Source organism: Schistocerca piceifrons, chromosome 1 (genome assembly GCF_021461385.2).
Source record: "Schistocerca piceifrons isolate TAMUIC-IGC-003096 chromosome 1, iqSchPice1.1, whole genome shotgun sequence".
In the NCBI taxonomy this organism is placed as follows: Eukaryota; Metazoa; Arthropoda; class Insecta; order Orthoptera; family Acrididae; genus Schistocerca; species Schistocerca piceifrons.
The window spans coordinates 566974820-566997074 of NC_060138.1; positions in this window are offsets into that span (position 1 = coordinate 566974820).

The window sequence follows — 22255 nt, forward strand, 5'->3', positions numbered from 1 at the left end:
ACCGATAGATCTGTACCTGCAGATTGGAAAATTGCGCAGGTCGCACCAGTGTTTAAGAAGGGTAGTAGGAGTAATCCATCGAACTACAGACCCATATCATTGACGTCGGTTTGCAGTAGGGTTTTGGAGCATATACTGTATTCAAACATTATGAATCACCTCGAAGGGAACGATCTATTGATACGTAATCAGCATGGTTTCAGAAAACATCGTTCTTGTGCAACGCAACTATCTCTTTATTCGTACGAAGTAATGGCCGCTATCGACGGGGGATCTCAAGTTGATTGCGTATTTCTAGATTTCCGGAAAGCTTTTGACACCGTTCCTCACAAGCGACTTCTATTCAAGCTGCGGGCCTGTGGGGTATCGTCTCAGTTGTGCGACTGGATTCGTGATTTCCTGTCAGGAAGGTCGCAGTTTGTAGTAATAGACGGCAAAACATCGAGTAAAACTGAAGTGATATCAGGTGTTCCCCAGGGAAGCGTCCTGGGACCTCTGCTGTTCCTGATCTAAATAAATGACCTGGGTGACAATCTGAGCAGTTCTCTTAGGTTGTTCGCAGATGATGCTGTAATTTACCGTCCAGTAAGGTCATCCGAAGACCAGTATCAGCTGCAAAGCGATTTAGAAAAGATTGCTGTGTGGTGTGGCAGGTGGCAGTTGACGCTAAATAACGAAAAGTGTGAGGTGATCCACATGAGTTCCAAAAGAAATCCGTTGGAATTCGATTACTCGATAAATAGTACAATTCTCAAGGCTGTCATTCAACTAAGTACCTGGGTGTTAAAATTACGAACAACTTCAGTTGAAAAAACCGCATAGATAATATTGTGGGGAAGGCGAGCCAAAGGTTGCGTTTCATTGGCAGGACACTTAGAAGATGCAAGAAGTCCACTAAAGAGACAGCTTACACTACACTCGTTCGTCCTCGTTAGAATATTGCTGCGCGGTGTGGGATCCTTACCAGATGGGATTGACGGAGGACATCGAAAGGGTGCAAAAAAGGGCAGCTCGTTTTGTATTATCACGTAATAGGGGAGAGAGTGTGGCAGATATGATACGCGAGTTGGGATGGAAGTCATTAAAGCAAAGACGTTTTTCGTCGCGGCGAGATCTATTTACGAAATTTCAGTCACCAACTTTCTCTTCCGAGTGCGAAAATATTTTGTTGAGCCCAACCTATATAGGTAGCAATGATCATCAAAATAAAATAAGAGAAATCAGAGCTCGAACAGAAAGGTTTAGGTGTTCGTTTTTCCCGCGCGCTGTTCGGGAGTGGAATGGTAGGGAGATAGTATGATTGTGGTTCGATGAACCCTCTGCCAAGCACTTAAATGCGAATTGCAGAGTAATCATGTAGATGTAGATACATCCATCCGCTCGACACAGTTTGAAACGAGGCTCGTCCGAATAGGCAACATGTTTCCAGTCATCAAAAGCACAATGTCTCTGTTGACGGCCCAGGTGAGACGAAAAGCTTTGTGTCGTGCAGTTATTAAGGGTATGCGAGTGCGTCTTCGGCTCCGAAAGCCCAAATCGATGATGCTTCGTTGAATGGTTCGCACACTGACACATGTTGGTTGCACAGTACTGAAATCTGCAGCAGTTTGCGGAAGGGCCGCACTTCTGTCAACTTTGAACGATTCTCTTCAGTCGTCGTTGGCCCTGTCCTTGCGGGATATTTTTCCGGCCTCAGCGATGTCGCAAATTTCATGTTTTACCGTATTCATGATATTCACGGTACGCTCGTGAACTGACGGTACGGGAGAATCTCTTCCTCATCGCTACCTACAACACCACATTCAAACTTACTTAAATCTGGATAATCTGTCATTGTAGCAGCAGTAACAGACGTAACAACTGCGCCAGACACTTGGTGTTTTATATAGGCGTTGCCGACCGCAGCTCCGTATTCTGTCTGGTTACATACCTCTGTATTTGAATATCCACACCTGCACTAGTTTCTTTGGTGGTTCAGTGTATACGCTTTTTGGTATGTAAATACATCAGCACAATGAAATATAATAAAGATACACGCTGCCTACTATACAGTTATCTATATTTCTGGTACTTGTCAGTTTAGTGTAAGTTTAAAAGGAGCCTATAACTGAAACTACAATAATGTACATCTCATTATTTATGAAGAGTGTGAGGATTGTAACTGAGGATGAGAAGTTAATTATGAGTGACATGGGAACATATCATACAAGCATTCACCAAGTACAGCATTACTAGACATACAGCAGCTGCACATTAAAATTAAATAATATGTATAAAAAACATCTCTCTAATCGTCGATATACAATCCCAAATGGTCCACACATTTGTAAATATTGTTGCATCACATTAACATACAAAAATTAACAGTGCACTAAGTCACTGAGATGCATATTTAGAAATCAAGTGATATGTCAAAGGATTTCTAAAATAATAAGTATCATAAACAAAAGCAACTTACATTCACAGTTTATTCTATAGTGGTACTCGATGTGTGCCGTAGCTAAATTATAACTAGTAAAATTGGTATAAAACATAGCCATGATTAACTACGCAACATATAACCTGCTTGCAGTTTTCCAATAATTATTTATTTTTTCAATCGGTTTATTCAATGAGCACATATTCAGGATGTTTCTTAAAGGTAGTGTAGATTTCGCTTTCCTTTTAAATATTCATAAGCTTGTCCTTCTAAGTATGTGAAACACCTCTAATATATTATCTTTATTTGATGTATGTTTGCTGTTACGTAAGTGACTACTGAAAGAAGATTTATTATTTGTACTGGCATTCAATTGCTCTCTCAGTCTCGTACAAAACTTACTACCTTTTTGTCCTGTGGAAAGCGTATTACAAATTTCACATTTAATTTTATCAAATGCCTGGCTGTTTCATAGATTTTTTCATGTATTTTTTGCGTATGAACTTGCAAGATTCAATTCAATTTGTTGTGAAGTCAAAATTCCGTTTTTACCTTAGTGTTACCAATTCTGTCACTGTTTCCTCATGTATACGTCCATTCAATGGCAATATTGTGCTCTGGTTGATCATTTGTTAATTGTTTTACTGCTCTATTTTCTATGGTGTATTGTCTTAACAAATTCTTTTTTGTACCCATTTCTAATCTCAGTTTCATTTAGTATATTTAACTCTTTGTCAGTTTCATTTTCGTTGAGAAGAATGTTTAAAATCCCCTTCCTCATGGAAGAAGAGAATTCTTTTTTATGTGAATGTTGGTGGCAAGAAGTCTTGGCTAATTTCATATACTGTCGTAGTTTTACAATATTCGCCAAACTGTGCGACCCACGGATCTTAGATATTTTTAAAGCAAAACTTTACGTGAATTTTATCCATAGTGGATGCTGTCGAACTCCGTGACTGTTCCTTTATGGGGTGTAGAAAAATATACGCCACCAGTTACAATAAAAGGTTATTTATTTATCATACGATCGGTTCCGGGCTTGCGCCCATCTTCAGGTGCTTATACACTCCTGTAAATTGAAATAAGAACACCGTGAATTCATTGTCCCAGGAAGGGGAAACTTTATTGACACATTCCTGGGGTCAGATACATCACATGATCACACTGACAGAACCACAGGCACATAGACACAGGCAACAGAGCATGCACGATGTCGGCACTAGTACAGTGTATATCCACCTTTCGCAACAATGCAGGCTGCTATTCTCCCATGGAGACGATCGTAGAGATGCTGGATGTAGTCCTGTGGAACGGCTTGCCATGCCATTTCCACCTGGCGCCTCAGTTGGACTAGCGTTCGTGCTGGACGTGCAGACCGCGTGAGACGACGCTTCATCCAGTCCCAAACATGCTCAATGGGGGACAGATCCGGAGATCTTGCTGGCCAGGGTAGTTGACTTACACCTTCTAGAGCACGTTGGGTGGCACGGGATACATGCGGACGTGCATTGTCCTGTTGGAACAGCAAGTTCCCTTGCCGCTCTAGGAATGGTAGAACGATGGGTTCGATGACGGTTTGGATGTACCGTGCACTATTCAGTGTCCCCTCGACGATCACCAGTGGTGTACGGCCAGTGTAGGAGATCGCTCCCCACACCATGATGCCGGGTGTTGGCCCTGTGTGCCTCGGTCGTATGCAGTCCTGATTGTGGCGATCACCTGCACGGCGCCAAACACGCATACGACCATCATTGGCACCAAGGCAGAAGCGACTCTCATCGCTGAAGACGACACGTCTCCATTCGTCCCTCCATTCACGCCTGTCGCGACACCACTGGAGGCGGGCTGCACGATGTTGGGGCGTGAGCGGAAGACGGCCTAACGGTGTGCGGGACCGTAGCCCAGCTTCATGGAGACGGTTGCGAATGGTCCTCGCCGATACCCCAGGAGCAACAGTGTCCATAATTTGCTGGGAAGTGGCGGTGCGGTCCCCTACGGCACTGCGTAGGATCCTACGGTCTTGGCGTGCATCCGTGTGTCGCTGCGGTCCGGTCCCAGGTCGACGGGCACGTGCACCTTCCGCCGACCACTGGCGACAACATCGATGTACTGTGGAGACCTCACGTCCCACGTGTAGAGCAATTCGGCGGTACGTCCACCCGGCCTCCCGCATGCCCACTATACGCCCTCGCTCAAAGTCCGTCAACTGCACATACGGTTCACGTCCACGCTGTCGCGGCATGCTACCAGTGTTAAAGACTGCGATGGAGCTCCGTATGCCACGGCAAACTGGCTGACACTGACGGTGGCGGTGCACAAATGCTGCACAGCTAGCGCCATTCGACGGCCAACACCGCGGTTCCTGGTGTGTCCGCTGTGCCGTGCGTGTGATCATTGCTTGTACAGCCCTCTCGCAGTGTCCGGAGCAAGTATGGTGGGTCTGACACATCGGTGTCAATGTGTTCTTTTTTCCATTTCCAGGAGTGTACATTCATGTAGATGTTCGTACTTTTGGAGATCACTGTATAAATACAAAAAAAATTATTTGCTGGTGGCCGCACAGATAAAAGTGGGACAATTGTAAGTGGTAAGGCAGCATTTGACGAAAATATATCTGTACTCACATAAAGATGAAGCACCATTATTACAGTTATGCTGTGGTGATAGTTTTGCTACTTAGTTACACACTTATCGTCATTTTCGCGTACATATTTCAGCTTTACCAAGTACAGCGTCATATTATACTATTATGATGTGCGCTGGTGAAATACACTATGTTTACATACAAACATGTGGGCTGTGGTTTACATCTGCTACATCTAATCTTCTTCATTAATATTTAACCACATTACCCAGTAACTTACTGGGCAATGTCATGAGTATTTTGTTTGTCTGTGGGTACACAGCCTCCAAGAATTTTGTGAAAGAAAATATTATCTGCAGTAGGCTGTACAATTATCCGTTATTTGTTGTCGAATTGGCCAGTTTCAGCACTAAATAATTTTCAAGCAACGATAAAAGAATATACAATATGAACGAGTAGTACATTAAATATATATACTGCGGAAAACCATTAAACATCAGTGCAATTGACTTTAAATTCTATAGAAGCAGACTTACTTACTAATATAGCAGCATTATGATATACAGGGCGAGTCACCTAACGTTACCGCGGGATATATTTCGTAAACTACATCAAATACTGACGAACCGATTCCACAGACCGAACGTGAGGAGAGGGGCTAGTGTAATTGTTTAATACAAAACATACAAAAATGCATGGAAGTATGTTTTTTAACACAAACCTACGTTTTTTTAAATGGAATCCCGTTAGTTTTGTTAGCACATCTCTACATATAAACAAATACGTAATCAGCGCCGTTTGTTGCATTGTAAAATGTTAATTACATCCGGAGATATTGTAACGTAAAGTTGACGCTTGAGTACCACTCCTCCGCTGTTCGATCGTGTGTATCGGAGAGCACTGCAACATACATCGCGTTTCTACAGAATGATTTGCCAACGTTGCTCGAAAATATCCCACTGGAAACAACTGATTTCTGCCTCAGTCTGTGTGTGGAAGTCCTGTGGTTCACACGTGTGATGACGTGGTTATATGGTTTTAGGACATGTTTTCGTTCTTAAATTGCAACCAAGATGAAATATTTTACACATGGCTGCACATTTGGAATGTGATTTCGTTTGTATGCCACAACGGATACGACACATTGTATAATAGTTATGGATAAGTAAGTAAGACTGCTTCTCCAGAGTATAAACAGAATTGTTGTGATGTTTAATGGTTTTCAACAGTGTGTGTATTTAACGTAATACTCGTCTGTGTTGTGATTTCCTTTGCAGGTGCTTGAAAATCACTTTCTGCCGAAAATGGCTAAGTACACATCGAATAAAGGATAACTGTAAAGCATACTACAAACAATGTTTTCTTCAACAAAACCCTTCGATTTTGTGGACTTAGATGAAGAGCTTGAAATCCTCATCAATAGCACAGCACGCGCAACAACTTACAGTAGAAAGTAAAAATTTAAATTTCATTAAAATTTCTCCAGTGTTGCATGTTTGTTGTTGTGGTCTTCAGTCCGGAGACTGGTTTGATGCAGCTCTCCATGCTACTCTATCCTGTGCAAGCTTCTTCATCTCCCAGTACCTACTGCAACCTACATCCTTCTGAACCTGCTTAGTGTATTGATCTCTTGGTCTCCCTCTACGATTTTTACCCTCCACGCTGCCCTCCAATGCTAAATTTGTGATCCCTTGATGCCTCAAACATGTCCTACCAACCGATCCCTTCTTCTGGTCAAGTTGTGCCACAAACTTCTCTTCTCCCCAATCCTAGTCAATACCTCCTCATTAGTTACGCGATCTACCCACCTTATCTTCAGCATTCTTCTGTAGCACCACATTTCGAAAGCTTCTATTCTCTTCTTGTCCAAACTGGTTATCGTCCATGTTTCACTTCCATACATGGCTACACTCCATACAAATACTTTCAGAAACGACTTCCTGACACTTAAATCTATACTCGATGTTAGCAAATTTCCCTTCTTCAGAAACGCTTTCCTTGCCATTGCCAGCCTACATTTTATATCCTCTCTACTTCGACCATCATCAGTTATTTTGCTCCCCAAATAGCAAAACTCCTTTACTACTTTAAGTGCCTCATTTCCTAATCTAATTCCCTCAGCATCACCCGACTTAATTAGACTACATTCCATTAGCCTTGTTTTGCTTTTGTTGATGTTCATCTTATATCCCCCTTTCAAGACACTGTCCATTCCGTTCAACTGCTCTTCCAAGTCCTTTGCTGTCTCTGACAGAATTACAATGCCATCAGCGAACCTCAAAGTTTTTATTTCTCCTCCATGGATTTTAATACCTACTCCGAATTTTTCTTTTGTTTCCTTTACTGCTTGCTCAATATACAGATTGAACAACATCGGGGAGAGGCTACAACCCTGTCTTACTCCCTTCCCAACCACTGCTTCCCTTTCATGTGCCTCGACTCTTATAACTGCCATCTGGTTTCTGTACAAATTGTAAATAGCCTTTCGCTCCCTGTATTTTACCCCTGCCACCTTTAGAATTTGAAAGAGAGTATTCCAGTCAACATTGTCAAAAGCTTTCTCTAAGTCTACAAATGCTAGAAACGTAGGTTTGCCTTTCCTTAATCTTTCTTCTAAGATAAGTCGTAAGGTCAGTATTGCCTCACGTGTTCCAGTGTTTCTACGGAAACCAAACTGATCTTCCCCCAGGTTGGCTTCTACTAGTTTTTCCATTCGTCTGTAAAGAATTCGTGTTAGTATTTTGCAGCTGTGACTTATTAAACTGATAGTTCGGTAATTTTCACATCTGTCAACACCTGCTTTCTTTGGGATTGGAATTATTATATTCTTCTTGAAGTCTGAGGGTATTTCGCCTGTTTCATACATCTTGCTCACCAGATGGTAGAGTTTTGTCAGGACTGGCTCTCCCACGGCCGTCAGTAGTTCCAATGGAATATTGTCTACTCCGGGGGCCTTGTTTCGACTCAGGTCTTTCAGTGCTCTGTCAAACTCTTCACGCAGTATTGTATCTCCCATTTCATCTTCATCTACATCCTCTTCCATTTCCATAATATTGTCCTCAAGTACATCGCCCTTGTATAGACCCTCTATATACTCCTTCCACCTTTCTGCTTTCCCTTCTTTGCTTAGAACTGGGTTTCCATCTGAGCTCTTGATATTCATACAAGTCGTTCTCTTATCTCCAAAGGTCTCTTTAATTTTCCTGTAGGCGGTATCCATCTTACCCCTAGTGAGAAAGGCCTCTACACCCTTACATTTGTCCTCTAGCCATCCCTGCTTAGCCATTTTGCACTTCCTGTCGATCTCATTTTTGAGACGTTTGTATTCCTTTTTGCCTGTTTCACTTACTGCATTTTTATATTTTCTCTTTTCATCAATTAAATTCAATATTTATTCTGTTACCCAAGGATTTCTACTAGCACTCGTCTTTTTACCTACTTGATCCTCTGCTGCCTTCACTACTTCATCCCTCAAAGCTACCCATTCTTCTTCTACTGTATTTATTTCCCCCATTCCTGTCAATTGCTCCCTTATGCTCTCCCTGAATCTCTGTACAACCTCTGGTTCTTTTAGTTTATCCAGGTCCCATCTCCTTAAATTCCCACCTTTTTGCAGTTTCTTCAGTTTTAATCTACAGGTCATAACCAATAGATTGTGGTCAGAGTCCACATCTGCCCCTGGAAATGTCTTACAATTTAAAACCTGGTTCCTAAATCTCTGTCTTACCATTATATAATCTATCTGATACCTTTTAGTATCTCCAGGGTTCTTCCATGTATACAACCTTCTTTCATGATTCTTAAACCAAGTGTTAGTTATGATTATGTTCTGCTCTGTGCAAAATTCTACCAGGCGGCTTCCTCTTTCATTTCTGTCCCCCAATCCATATTCACCTACTATGTTTCTTTCTCTCCCTTTTCCTACACTCGAATTCCAGTCACCCATGACTATTAAATTTTCGTCTCCCTTCACAATCTGAATAATTTCTTTTATTTCATCATACATTTCTTCAATTTCTTCGTCATCTGCAGAGCTAGTTGGCATATAAACTTGTATTACTGTAGTAGGTGTGGGCTTCGTATCTATCTTGGCCACAATAATGCGTTCACTATGCTGTTTGTAGTAGCTTACCCGCATTCCTATTTTCCTATTCATTATTAAACCTACTCCTGCATTACCCCTATTTGATTTTGTGTTTATAACCCTGTAGTCACCTGACCAGAAGTCTTGTTCCTCCTGCCACCGAACTTCACTAATTCCCACTATATCTAACTTCAACCTATCCATTTCCCTTTTTAAATTTTCTAACCTACCTGCCCGATTAAGGGATCTGACATTCCACGCTCCGATCCGTAGAACGCCAGTTTTCTTTCTCCTGATAACGACATCCTCTTGAGTAGTCCCCGCCCGGAGATCCGAATGGGGGACTATTTTACCTCCGGAATATTTTACCCAAGAGGACGCCATCATCATGTAATCATACAGTAAAGCTGCATGCCCTCGGGAAAAATTACGGCTGTAGTTTCCCCTTGCTTTCAGCCGTTCGCAGTACCAGTTTAGTTTATTTACTTGAAAACACACCCACACAAACAACCTAAAAAAACACTCCCATATATATATATATATATATATATATATATATATATATATATATATATATATATATATATATATCCCCTCTTACATCCCTTACACTCTTCACAAATAATGATATGTACAGTACTTTAGTTTCAGTTACAGGCTATGATTAAAAGTATACTACACTTCGAGGTAACAGAAATATATATATATATATATATATATATATATATATATATATATATATATATATATATACTGGCAAGCCAAATAAAATGGTACACCTGCCTAATATCGTGTAGGGCTCCCGCGAGCACACAGAGGGAATTGACGCAATGAATCCTGTAGGGCTGTCATAAATCCGTAAGAGTACGAGGAGGTGGAGATCTCTTCTGAACAGTAAGCCATCCCAGATATGCTCAATAATATTCATGTCTGGGAAGTTTAGTGGCCAGCGGAAGTGTTTAAACTCAGAAGACTGTTCCTGGAGCCACTCTGTCGCTATTATGGACTGTGTGGTATCGTACTGTCCTGCTGGAATTTCCCAAGCCCTTCGGAATGCATAATGGACATGAATGGACGTAGGTGATCAGATAGGATGCTTACTTACGTGTCAGTGTAACAGTCGTATCTAGAAGTATCAGGGGTCCCACATCACTGCAACTGCACACGCCCACACCATCACAGAGCTTCCACCAGCTCTAAGAGTTCCTTGCTTACATGCAAGTTCCATAGATTCATGAGGCCTTCTCCGTAGCCGTTCACGTCCATCCGTTCGACACAATCTAGAACGAGACTCGCCCGACCAGACAACATGTTTCCAGTTCGGAGTGGCCGAGCGGTTACAGGCGCTACAGTCTGGAACCGCACGATCGCTACGGTCGCAGGTTCGAATCCTGCCTCGGGCATGGATGTGTGTGATGTCCTTAGGTTAGTTAGGTTTAAGTAGTTCTAAGTTCTAGGGGACTTATGACCACAGCAGTTGAATCCCATAGTGCTCAGAGCCATTTGAACCATCAACAGACCAATGTCGCTGTTGACGGGCCCAGGCGAGGCGTAAAGCTTTGTCATCAAGGGTACACGACTGGGCCTTCTGCTCCGGAAGTCCATAACGACGGCGCTTGATTGAATGGTTCGCACGCTGACACATGCTGATGGCCCAGCGTTGACAACTGCAGCAATTTGCCGAAGAGTTGCACTTCTTTAACGTTGTACTATTCTCTTCAGTCGTCGTTGGTCTCGTTCTTGAAGGATCTCTATCCGAGCGCAGACAGGTAGGAGATTTGATGTTTTACCGGATTCCTGATATTTTCGGCACACTCGTGAAATGGTCGTACGAGGAAATACCCGCCTCATCGCTACCTCGGAGATGCCGTGTCCCATTACTCATGCGAAGACTATAATACCACGTTCACACTCACTTAAATTTTGATAACCTGCCGCTGTAGCAGCAGTAACTGATCTAACAACGGCGCCAGACACTTGTGTTGGATAGGCGTTGCCGACTGCAGCGCCGCTTTCTGTCTGTTTACATATCTGTATTTGAATGCGCAAGCCTATACCAGTTTCTTTGGCGTTTCAGTGTATATCGTCCGACAATTTTATGAAAAATGCGTTACACAGGCGAAAAATTTCTTTACTGAGGAAGAATTCGTCGAACCTTGTTCAGAGCTCATTTCCATGGAGAAAGCTTGTTCCTTGACGGTTGTTCGATAGAGAGCGGAAAAGGTAAAAATCTAAGGTCACAAGTGAATAAATTGGTTGCGGAATTTCCCAACCGTACTCCTGGTCGTTGTTCTTGGATTTCTTCCGCAAGACGTCTCACTTGTCGACAATAATTGTCAGCGGTGATGTTTACATCTCGGGGAAGCAATTAGTAGTACACAACCCCGTCGCTATTCCATCAGATACGTAATATTGTCTTTTGTGGATGCGCGCAGGTCTTTGCTGCTTTCTTTAGGCTCAACCATCCATTTCTTTTCCTCATGTTAGCGTGAGGACATCAGTTCTCGTCACCGGCAACGATACAGGATAGTAATGGTCAGTGTTGTTCACGAGCCAGTTGATGCCGAGGAAGCGGAAATGCAGAGTTTTGGCTTAGAGAATGCGGTACCCACAAACCCGATTTTTGAAGTTTTCTCATTGCGTGCTAATGTCGCACGATGGTGGAATGATCACAGTTCATCGCATTTGCCTGTTCTCGAGTACACCGATGTGGATCAGTGGATCATTGTGGATTAATGCTTTTAAACGATCTTCATCAAACATCAAGGACTTGCTAATCATGGAGAGTCAGTACTGTCTAAACAGTCCTCCTTAAAAAGGGAACACCATTTGATCGCTATGCTCTGCCAAGTAACATTATTGCCATACATGGCGCCACCACTGCTGTCACCAGTCTACTGAACTCAAACGAAGAATATCTTGGAAATGTTCCTATTTCTCCAATTGGCTCTCCATTTTCTAGCACCCACAGCTCTATTCACTATTTCCAACTGAGAAAATGACAACTTTAAACTCAAAAAGCAACTGTGAAGTACAAAGAGAAAATGGCAATCGATAAATGAAGGGCTTATTTCAATAGTCGTACAAGTCTAGTTTTGTTCATTCTGAGATACAGAGTCCTAAAGTTAAATGAGCGCTGAAAAACCTGCAGTTGACATACCAGAAATATTCAAGTATATGGCTTGTTGCTAGATATGAACCTTTCTTTCTATTCGTTTGGATCATTAATTTCAGCAGCATTATAGGCAGAAAAGTGGAGGTAATGGAGCTGTACCACTATTGACATAATGTAAATTGGACATTGTATATAAACCTGTTAATGTATCACATTCATTAGTGTTAGGACAATGTTTATTTTCCTATTTTGCCCACCACACCTATCACTGCACACAAATACTTGTTTTGAGAAGTGACACACGTTTCAATATGTTTCAATAAACAGATACCAATTTCCTGTGAACCCCTTGATCCAGATGTTTCATCCGTAAAATACATATGGATTTCGCCGTCAGTTAAATTGTGTCAACCAAAATTATACACTTACATGTTTCTTTTGTAGTCCGATATCGATGTTGTCAGTTTAGGAAACGCAAGTGCGTTTTTCAGGTCAAAGGTAAACACTAACACCTGGGAATCCGCCTCTTCACGATATGCTGTGTCTCTAGTCATTGCTGTTCTTGCAGCTTCAGCCCTCCTAAGGTGAAGCTCCTTTTCGGTTTGAAGCTTTTCTTCTGCATTGGCAGCAGCGTCCATTTCAAAGCTCAACTTGACACAAAAAGAGCAAGTGTCTTTACTTGGTGGTCGAGGGATTTCTCGATAGATGTGCTCCCCAACAATTTCTTTATTCTGAGATATGCATTTATCTTTGTACAAATCGTACGTTTTGGCCACATACACAGGTCAGGATTTAAAAACCTTTTGTGGGGACTATCCTTCCTTGCATAATGGCTCTCGGAAACTGGAAAGGTTTTGATGTGTTCTTTTACAGCATTGATCAGATCTTCCGGTGCAGAGAATTTGTTCTGATGTTTGCCCCTTCCATCAAGGTGAGGTGTACCTTCTTCCTTGCGATTTGTTAAAAGCCTAGAGAGTCGCCCACAGTTTTCGTTCACATGTAATCGATATTCTAGGGGTAGCGTCTTTGATTCATAATCAAAACGTCTTCGGTCCCTGGGTCGATCCCCGCCACTGCCTAAATGTTGATAAATAATCAGCATTGGCGGCCGAAGACTTCCGGCATAAGAAGTCAGCCTCATTCTGCCAACGGCCTTGTCAAAGAGGGCGGAGGAGCGGATAGAGGTTCAGGGCACTCTCTTGTCCTAGGGGTGGGAAATTGCCCCTGAAGGCGGAAGAATCAGCAATGATCAACGACATGAGGATGCAAAAGGCAATGGAAACCACTGCATTAAAGACACGTAACGTGTATCCACAGGACATGTGGCCTGTAATTGAAGAAGTGTCATGATGATCTCTCCAATGGCAAAAGATTCCGGAATAGTCCCCCATTCGGATCTCCGGGAGGGGACTGCCAAGGGGAAGGTTACCATGAGAAAAAGATTGGATAATCAACGAAAGGATAACGTTCTACGAGTCGGGGCGTGGAATGTCAGAAGCTTGAACGTGGAAGGGAAACTAGAAAATCTGAAAAGGGAAATGCAAAGGCTCAATCTAGATATAGTAGGGGTCAGTGAAGTGAAGTGGAAGGAAGACAAGGATTTCTGGTCAGATGAGTATCGGGTAATATCAACAGCAGCAGAAAATGGTATAACAGGTGTAGGATTCGTTATGAATAGGAAGGTAGGGCAGAGGGTGTGTTACTGTGAACAGTTCAGTGACCGGGTTGTTCTAATCAGAATCGACAGCAGACCAACACCGACAACGATAGTTCAGGTATACATGCCGACGTCGCAAGCTGAAGATGAACAGATAGAGAAAGTGTATGAGGATATTCAAAGGGTAATGCAGTATGTAAAGGGGGACGAAAATCTAATAGTCATGGGCGATTAGAATGCAGTTGTAGGGGAAGAAGTAGAAGAAAAGGTTACAGGAGAATATGGGCTTGGGACAAGGAATGAAAGAGGAGAAAGACTAATTGAGTTCTGTAACAAGTTTCAGCTAGTAATAGCGAATACCATGTTCAAGAATCACAAGAGGAGGAGGTATACTTGGAAAAGGCCGGGAGATACGGGAAGATATCAATTAGATTGCATAATGGTCAGACAGAGATTCCGAAATCAGATACTGGATTGTAAGGCGTACCCAGGAGCAGATATAGACTCAGATCACAATATAGTAGTGATGAAGAGTAGGCTGAAGTTCAAGACATTACTCAGGAAGAACCAATACGCAAAGAAGTGGGATACGGAAGTACTAAGGAATGACGAGATACGTTTGAAGTTCTCTAACGCTATAGATACAGCAATAAGGAATAGCGCAGCAGGCAGTACAGTTGAAGAGGAATGGACATCTCTAAAAAGGGCCATCACAGAAGTTTGGAAGGAAAACATAGGTACAAAGAAGCTAGCTGCGAAGAAACCATGGGTAACAGAAGAAATACTTCAGTTGATTGATGAAAGAAGGAAGTACAAACATGTTCCGGGAAAATCAGGAATACAGAAATACAACTCGCTGAGGAATGAAATAAATAGGAAGTGCAGGGAAGCTAGGACGAAATGGCTGCAGGAAAAATGTGAAGACATCGAAAAAGATATGATTGTCGGAAGGACAGACTCAGCATACAGGAAAGTCAAAACAACCTTTGGTGACATTAAAAGCAACGGTGGTATCATTAAGAGTGCAACGGGAATTCCACTGTTAAATGCAGAGGAGAGAGCAGATAGGTGGAAAGAATACACTGAAAGCCTCTATGAGGGTGAAGATTTGTCGTGATAGAAGAAGAAACAGGAGTCGATTTAGAAGAGATAGGGGATCCAGTATTAGAATCGGAATTTAAAAGAGCTTTGGAGGACTTACGGTCAAATAAGGCAGAAGGGATAGATAACATTAGATCAGAATTTCTAAAATCATTGGGGAAAGTGGCAACAAAACGACTTTCACGTTGGTGTGTAGAATATATGAGTCTGGCGATATGCCATCTGACTTTCGGAAAAGCATCATCCACACAATTCCGAAGACGGCAAGAGCTGACAAGTGCGAGAATTATCGCACAATCAGTTTAACAGCTCATGCATCGAAGCTGATTACAAGAATAATATACAGAAGAATGGAAAAGAAAATTGAGAATGCGCTAGGTGACGATCAGTTTGGCTTTAGGAAAAGTAAAGGGACGAGAGAGGCAATTCTGACGTTACGGCTAATAATGGAGGCAAGGCTAAAGAAAAATCAAGACACTTTCATAGGATTTGTCGACCTGGAAAAAGCGTTCGACAATATAAAATGGTGCAAGCTGTTCGAGATTCTGAAAAAAGTAGGGGTAAGCTATAGGGAGAGACGGGTCATATACAATATGTACAGCAACCAAGAGGGAATAATAAGAGTGGACGGTCAAGAACGAAGTGCTCGTATTAAGAAGGGTGTAAGACAAGGCTGTAGCCTTTCGCCCCTACTCTTCAATCTGTACATCGAGGAAGCAATGATGGATATAAACGAAAGTTTCAGGAGTGGAATTAAAATACAAGGTGAAAGGATATCAATGATACGATTAGCTGATGACATTGCTATCCTGAGTGAAAGTGAAGAAGAATTAAATGATCTGCTGAACGGAATGAACATTCTGATGAGTACACAGTATGGTTTGAGAGTAAGTCGGAGAAAGACGAAGGTAATGAGAAATAGTAGATATGAGAACAGCGAGAAACTTAACATCAGGATTGATGGTCACGAAGTCAATGAAGTTAAGGAATTCTGCTACCTAGGCAGTAAAATAACCAATGACGGACGGAGCAAGGAGGACATCAAAAGCAGACTCGCTATGGCAAAAAAGGCATTTCTGGCCAAGAGAAGTCTACTAATATCAAATACCGGCCTTAATTTGAGGAAGAAATTTCTGAGGATGTACGTCTGGAGTACAGCATTGTATGGTAGTGAAACATGGACTGTGGGAAAACCGGAACAGAAGAGAATCGAAGCATTTGAGATGTGGTGCTATAGACTAATGTTGAAAATGAGGTGGACTGATAAGGTAAGGAATGAGGAGGTTCTACGCAGAATCGGAGAGGAAAGGAATATGTGGAAAACACTGATAATGAGAATGGACATGATGAAAGGACATCTGCTAAGACATGAGGGAATGACTTCCATGGTACTAGAGGGAGCTGTAGAGGGCAAAAACTGTAGAGGAAGACAGCGACTGGAATACGTCAAGCAAATAATTGAGGACGTAGGTTGCAAGTGCTACTCTGAGATGAAGAGGTTAGCACAGGAAAGGAATTCGTGGCGGGCCGCATCAAACCAGTCAGTAGACTGATGACCAAAAAAAAAAAAAAAAAAAAAACAGCTTTTCTGAGAATCAGAGCCATGTCTTGACTGTCGGTGGTTAACTGAATGATACGTGCATAAACCATTCAGATAACTATTGTGGCGATTAATACCACCCATAGCCCAGAAATTGTCAAATAACGTCTTCCTCATCCTCTGAAATATTATTGAAACATTTACGTGCACACCTGCAGTCTACTTTGCGAAATGTTTTTGGAGGAATTATTTTACCAGTTGCTGTGACGTATAACTCCCCAGTGTTCCTTTTTTTCTTTTGCATATGTTTTTCATATGTGTCCGTTTTCCTTTCACCCTTCTTGCTTCGGGTACGCTTCCTTTCTGTCTGCATATTTGCTGCTGCACCGTTCGCACAGACATCAGTAACAGTGACTCCTGTTTGGTCATTTTTTGCACTTTCATTGAAAGTTCCATCGTCATCGGTATTGGTATCTAGATATAAAGTAACACAAGTTATGATTTATACAGCACCAGATGTTTGAAAACATATGTATATGTGAAATACACTGCTGGCCACCGTAAATGCAACACCCTGAAGGAAGCATCCGAATCAAGTGAAGTTTACACCATGGGTTTGCAGCGATGAGATATGCAACTGATTAGAATTTCAGCGCAGACGCACATCATGCGCGCCTGTGGCGCCACCTCATAGGGCCATTTAAGGCTTGGCGATTTCGACGAGTGTACGTTCGGCACGTGTGTTTACCTTGTGGTTGTTTCACAAGACGATCAGTTATGCCTCGTAGACAACAGCGAACATCGTTTGATCAAGTATCCGAGTTCGACAGAGGAAGGATAGTGGCTTACCGAGATTGTGGATTATCATACAGAGAAATCGCTAGTCGTGTTGGACGAAACCAAACAACTGTAATGCGGATATGTGACCGTTGGATGCAGGAGGGTACGACGGACCGACGTGGTCGATCGCATTCACCTCGGTGCACCTCTGCACGTGCTGATAGGCAAATTGTGCGCATGGCAGTGACGGATAGCTCAGTGACATCCCGAACCATAGCACAGCACATTGCGTCTGTAACGCATCATCCAGTGTCTGCGCGTACCATTCGACGCCGTTTACAGCAGAGTGGTCTGTCCGCAAGACGTCCATTGCTTCGTCTACCATTGACGCAGAACCACAGACGTCTCCGTCGCCAATGGTGAGATGACAGACGGATGTGGACGGCAGAATGGTATGACGTTGTCTTTACTGACGAGGCACGCTTCTGTCTGCAGCACCACGATGGTCGGATTCGAGTGTGGAGACACCGTGGAGAGAGGATGCTGGACAGCTGCATTATGCACCGCCACACTGGTCTTGCACCGGGTATTCTGGTATGGGGCGGTATTGGATATTACTTTCGCACGCCTCTAGTACGCATTGCCGGTACTTTAAATAGCCGGCGCTACATATCCGAGGTGCTGGAGCCAGTTGTCCTTCCTTACCTTCAGGGCTCGGCTACAGCCATATTTCAACAGGATAATGCGCGACCACACGTGGCACGCATTGTCCAAAGTTTCTTCGTCAATAACCAGATTGAAGTGCTTCCCTGGCCGGCTCGCTCTCCGGATCTTTCGCCGATAGAAAACATGTGGTCCATGGTTTCTCAACGAGTGACCCAGATTACATCCCCAGCTGCCACACCAGATGATCTTTGGCAACGTGTGGAAGCTGCTTGGGCTGCTGTACCCCAGGAACACATCCAACGTCTCTTTGACTCAATGCCGAGACGTGTGGCAGCGGTGATATCCAACAATGGCGGCTACTCTGGCTACTGATTCTGGCAGGAACCACATGTCACAGACGTCTGTAAACGTAATCATTTGATACTTGGTCAACATGTTATCTACAAAATAAATTTTGTTGTGGTACCTCTTGTCTTTCTAGGTGTTGCATTTACGGTGGCCAGCAGTGTACATTAAGATGGATAGCTTCATTTTCTATTGTTGCTGCCAACATGACCTTCACTCTCGTATATTCCTTTTTTGGAACAAAATGTCTATAATGCTGAGAGAAAAGTAAGTAAATTCGTTTGAAAATCTGGATCATCAATTGTATCACAGTCACTTGATAATGCTCCTGAATCCATCATCTTCGCCAGAAATAGCAACAAGCTGCAATGCACAAAAGCACACGGACTTGTACCACTACTCAAATAAATTCCTGCTTGCTTTCTCTAATGCGTCAGCATTGAGGTGCTCTGTGTTGGCAGCAGGACGACACTGGAGCTGTCCCACAATGCAAATAAGTTGAAAACGACTCGTGTGAGTACGCACGTGAGGGTAACTCCATTTTTTAAAAAAGTGGACTTGTACCACTGTTCAAATAAGCCCTTTAAATAAACCCTTAGCAACCGGAATACCAACGTGCAAAACGAAAACGCTACGAACTTATGCACTAACGAAACAATTACATCTACAAAACTGTTCGATAACCAGAAAGTCGATTTAAGTGTAAGACTGGGCGAATCATTAGACGCAACAGTTTTTTTTCGCTTGTCAAGGCAAGTATCTATCATAACAAGAAAAGACAACAAAAGAAATATATGATTCTCACATATGAAATACGTATTTTTATTCTCTGGTGTCAGCGCAGTAAGCTGCACTTATACACTTACTCGAAAGTATTTCTTCAGAAATAAGTTGTAGCATATGTCGTTGAATCAGTGAGATTCGGCTGTTTTGACATGTCTTCCGCTATAATCAGTGTCTCTTAGTAATTTAATAACGAATGGAACTCATAAACATAACAATTTATTCCTCAATTAAGTCGAAAAATTATTCAAAACATCAATCATCCTTACGACACTGGAATCGTCTGCTGCGCTTGCAGCTCTAGCGTTGCCCCAGCTGTCAAACGGTAACAAGCGACACACCAGAGTGTCGCTACTGTACGTATTAGACTGTGGTTGCACCCTAACGCAAGATGAGCAGTGGGTGCCTAACGGTCGTCTGATCATTTTGTTCCAGGTAGCCCCTCGGCCGAGCAACATGGCAGACGACGAGCTGGACGCCGTAGTGCCGTGTGCGGCGCGGTTGCGCACCCTGGGCTACTGGCGGAGGAGCGGCGCCTCGGAAGGAGTCGGGCGGTACCTGCGCGGCTGGCTCTCGTGCTCGCTCATCGCCTGCATCTCGCTCAGCGCCACCGAGACGCTCATCGCGGACACGCCCTCTGACCTGGCCGAGCTCACCATGACCGCCTTCGAAATGACTGTGCCGCTCACTGTAGTGTCTAAGGTAACAGGGTGGTGTAGGCAACACCAAAATCCTCATGATGACACACCATTCTGTCCGTCAACAAAGTATGAGGCGTGTTTTTTTAAGTAAGTACCGTTTTGAAATAAAAAAAGACGTGCTATGATATCTCAATAATTTTACTTTTACATGAAAGCCTGTACCTTAATCTACGCACTGACGCCATTACAGTCTGATTCTTCCTTGTCTACGTTGTGTACTGAGTGTTTAAGGTGCCTCCGATAATCGTGAGTCCCGCCGACTGTGAAGTACTGGCTGTTATAAGATTTCTTAGTGCTAAAGGCCTAAAAGCGATCGATATTCATCGTGAGATCTGTGCAGTGTACGGAGAAAACATTATGAGTGATGGAATGGCAAGAAAGTGGGTGAGAGCATTTAAAGATGGCTGCACAAATGTGCATGATGAACAATGGAGTGTGCATCCTTCGGTCGTTAATGAACGTTGGTGCGGGAAGTATACAATAAGGTGAGACGAAAACAGACACTTCACGGTTTTCTCCTTGCGGGATGACTTTCCTAATGTTTCTCGTAGTGTTTTGTATGGCATTGTGACCGAGCACTTGAATTGCCGAATACTGTGCTCACGTTGGGTACTGAAAATGTTGACGGATTTGAACAAAACCAAACGTTTAGACAGTGCATTGACTTTCCGTGAGCGGTACCACAATGACGGTGATGACTTCTTAAGCCAAATTGTTACGGGCGATGAAACATGGGTGGTGTACGTCACACCAGAATCAAATCAACAGTCCATGGAAGTTGAGCAAGGGCATCGTTTTGCTGCAAGGCAATGACCGTCCGCATGTGGCGAATCAGACCAAAGATCTCATCACATCTTTTCTATGGGAAACTCTAGATCATCCTCCATACAGCCCCGATCTTGAGCCCAGTGACTGCCATCTGTTCCTGCACTTGAAGAAACACCTGGGCCGTCAGCATCTTCAAGACGATGACGAAGTAAAAACAGTGGTGATGCAGTGGTTAACAAATCAGGCGGCAGACTTCTGTGAGGAGGGTATTCAAAAAATGGTACAACACTATGGCAAGTGCCTCAATATTGACGGAAATTATGTAAAAAATTAGCTTAGGGTACAGGCTTTCATGTAAAAATAAAATTATTGAGATATCTTAGCACGTCTTTTTTTAATTGCAAAACGGTACCTACTTAATAAACACGCATCGTAGTTTCTGGACAGAGTGTCTCCAGCGTCATCTTTATGTACTACAAAAACAGCGACCGTAAAGGGTGGAGCATGAAAATGCCAAGTTCCTTTTCTATACTCATCGGAATGTTTTGTTGGCGGTATCGCTGCAGATATACTCTGCGTCTACATTGAGATATTGGTCCGCTGTGATCACGAAATGTGTGCTATCAATTCAGGAGCGAATCATACTGATGACCATTGTACCATTAATGTTATTGCATTCACAGTTACTTTCTCCATCGAAATATGTTTCGACCATGAATTATCACAAAAGATTTCCGAAGGTGATCAGCCGCTTTTCTCTCATTACCTAATATTATTGTCGATAAATGCAGCGTCAAGTTGTCTTAACATGCACGAGCTTCCGATCAAGTACTCCTCCGTCAGTGTGAAGTTGTGACTGTCGTTCACAGAGCTGAGATTCATATAGGGACTTCTGGTAACCACCTTTGGTTCGCTGCCATACCACTTGGAGCCGTCCAATATTATCAGTCCATTATATCGCTTCTTATTGCCTGATTTTTACTCTTTTTCGTTTCATAGTTGACGGAAATTAGTTTCATTACATTGCGCTTCTGATTACGACTTCTCGTGTGTACCGCACTCGTTGTAAATACAATATTCGTGTTGTGATTGCGTTCGACTCGCATCCGTGGGGTGCAGTAAAAATTAGTTTCATTACATCGCGCTTCTGATTACGACTTCTCGTGTGTACCGCACTCGTTGTAAATATGATTTTCGTGCTGTGATTGCGTTCGACTCGCATCCGTGGGACGCGGTAAATGATTCCAAATTTGTTTTTGTTTCATGTAAAACAGTTCTGCGGACTTGTGTGAATCTGTTAGTGCTTACGAATCTCAGTCTGAACTGCTCGATTTAAATGTACTGTAGGTATACTGCTCGCAGTTCACTATTTTGCTTTTTATTCATCCGTTTTCCGTACCTTCTCAAACTGAATGGAGAACTCGATCTTAACAGGTTTCGACAGCACTGGTACTCAGCTTTATTATATCTTGCCGCGGAACGAGTTTGTAATTCTGCTTTTAATCATGTTGCTTCTTGCCATTGAGTGCTATGAATTTCAGTATCTTTCAGAGTATGGATGTGGGTGTAGATGAGTAGGATCTCCGCTTCGTAGTCCTGGTGACTAGAGCATTTTTCCTTGCAAATGTTAAAAATGTGCCAGAAGTTGCGCATGTGTTTTCACACGTTACTAATAGTTACTACAAACAGTACGTTTTAAAAGACGTTGCTGA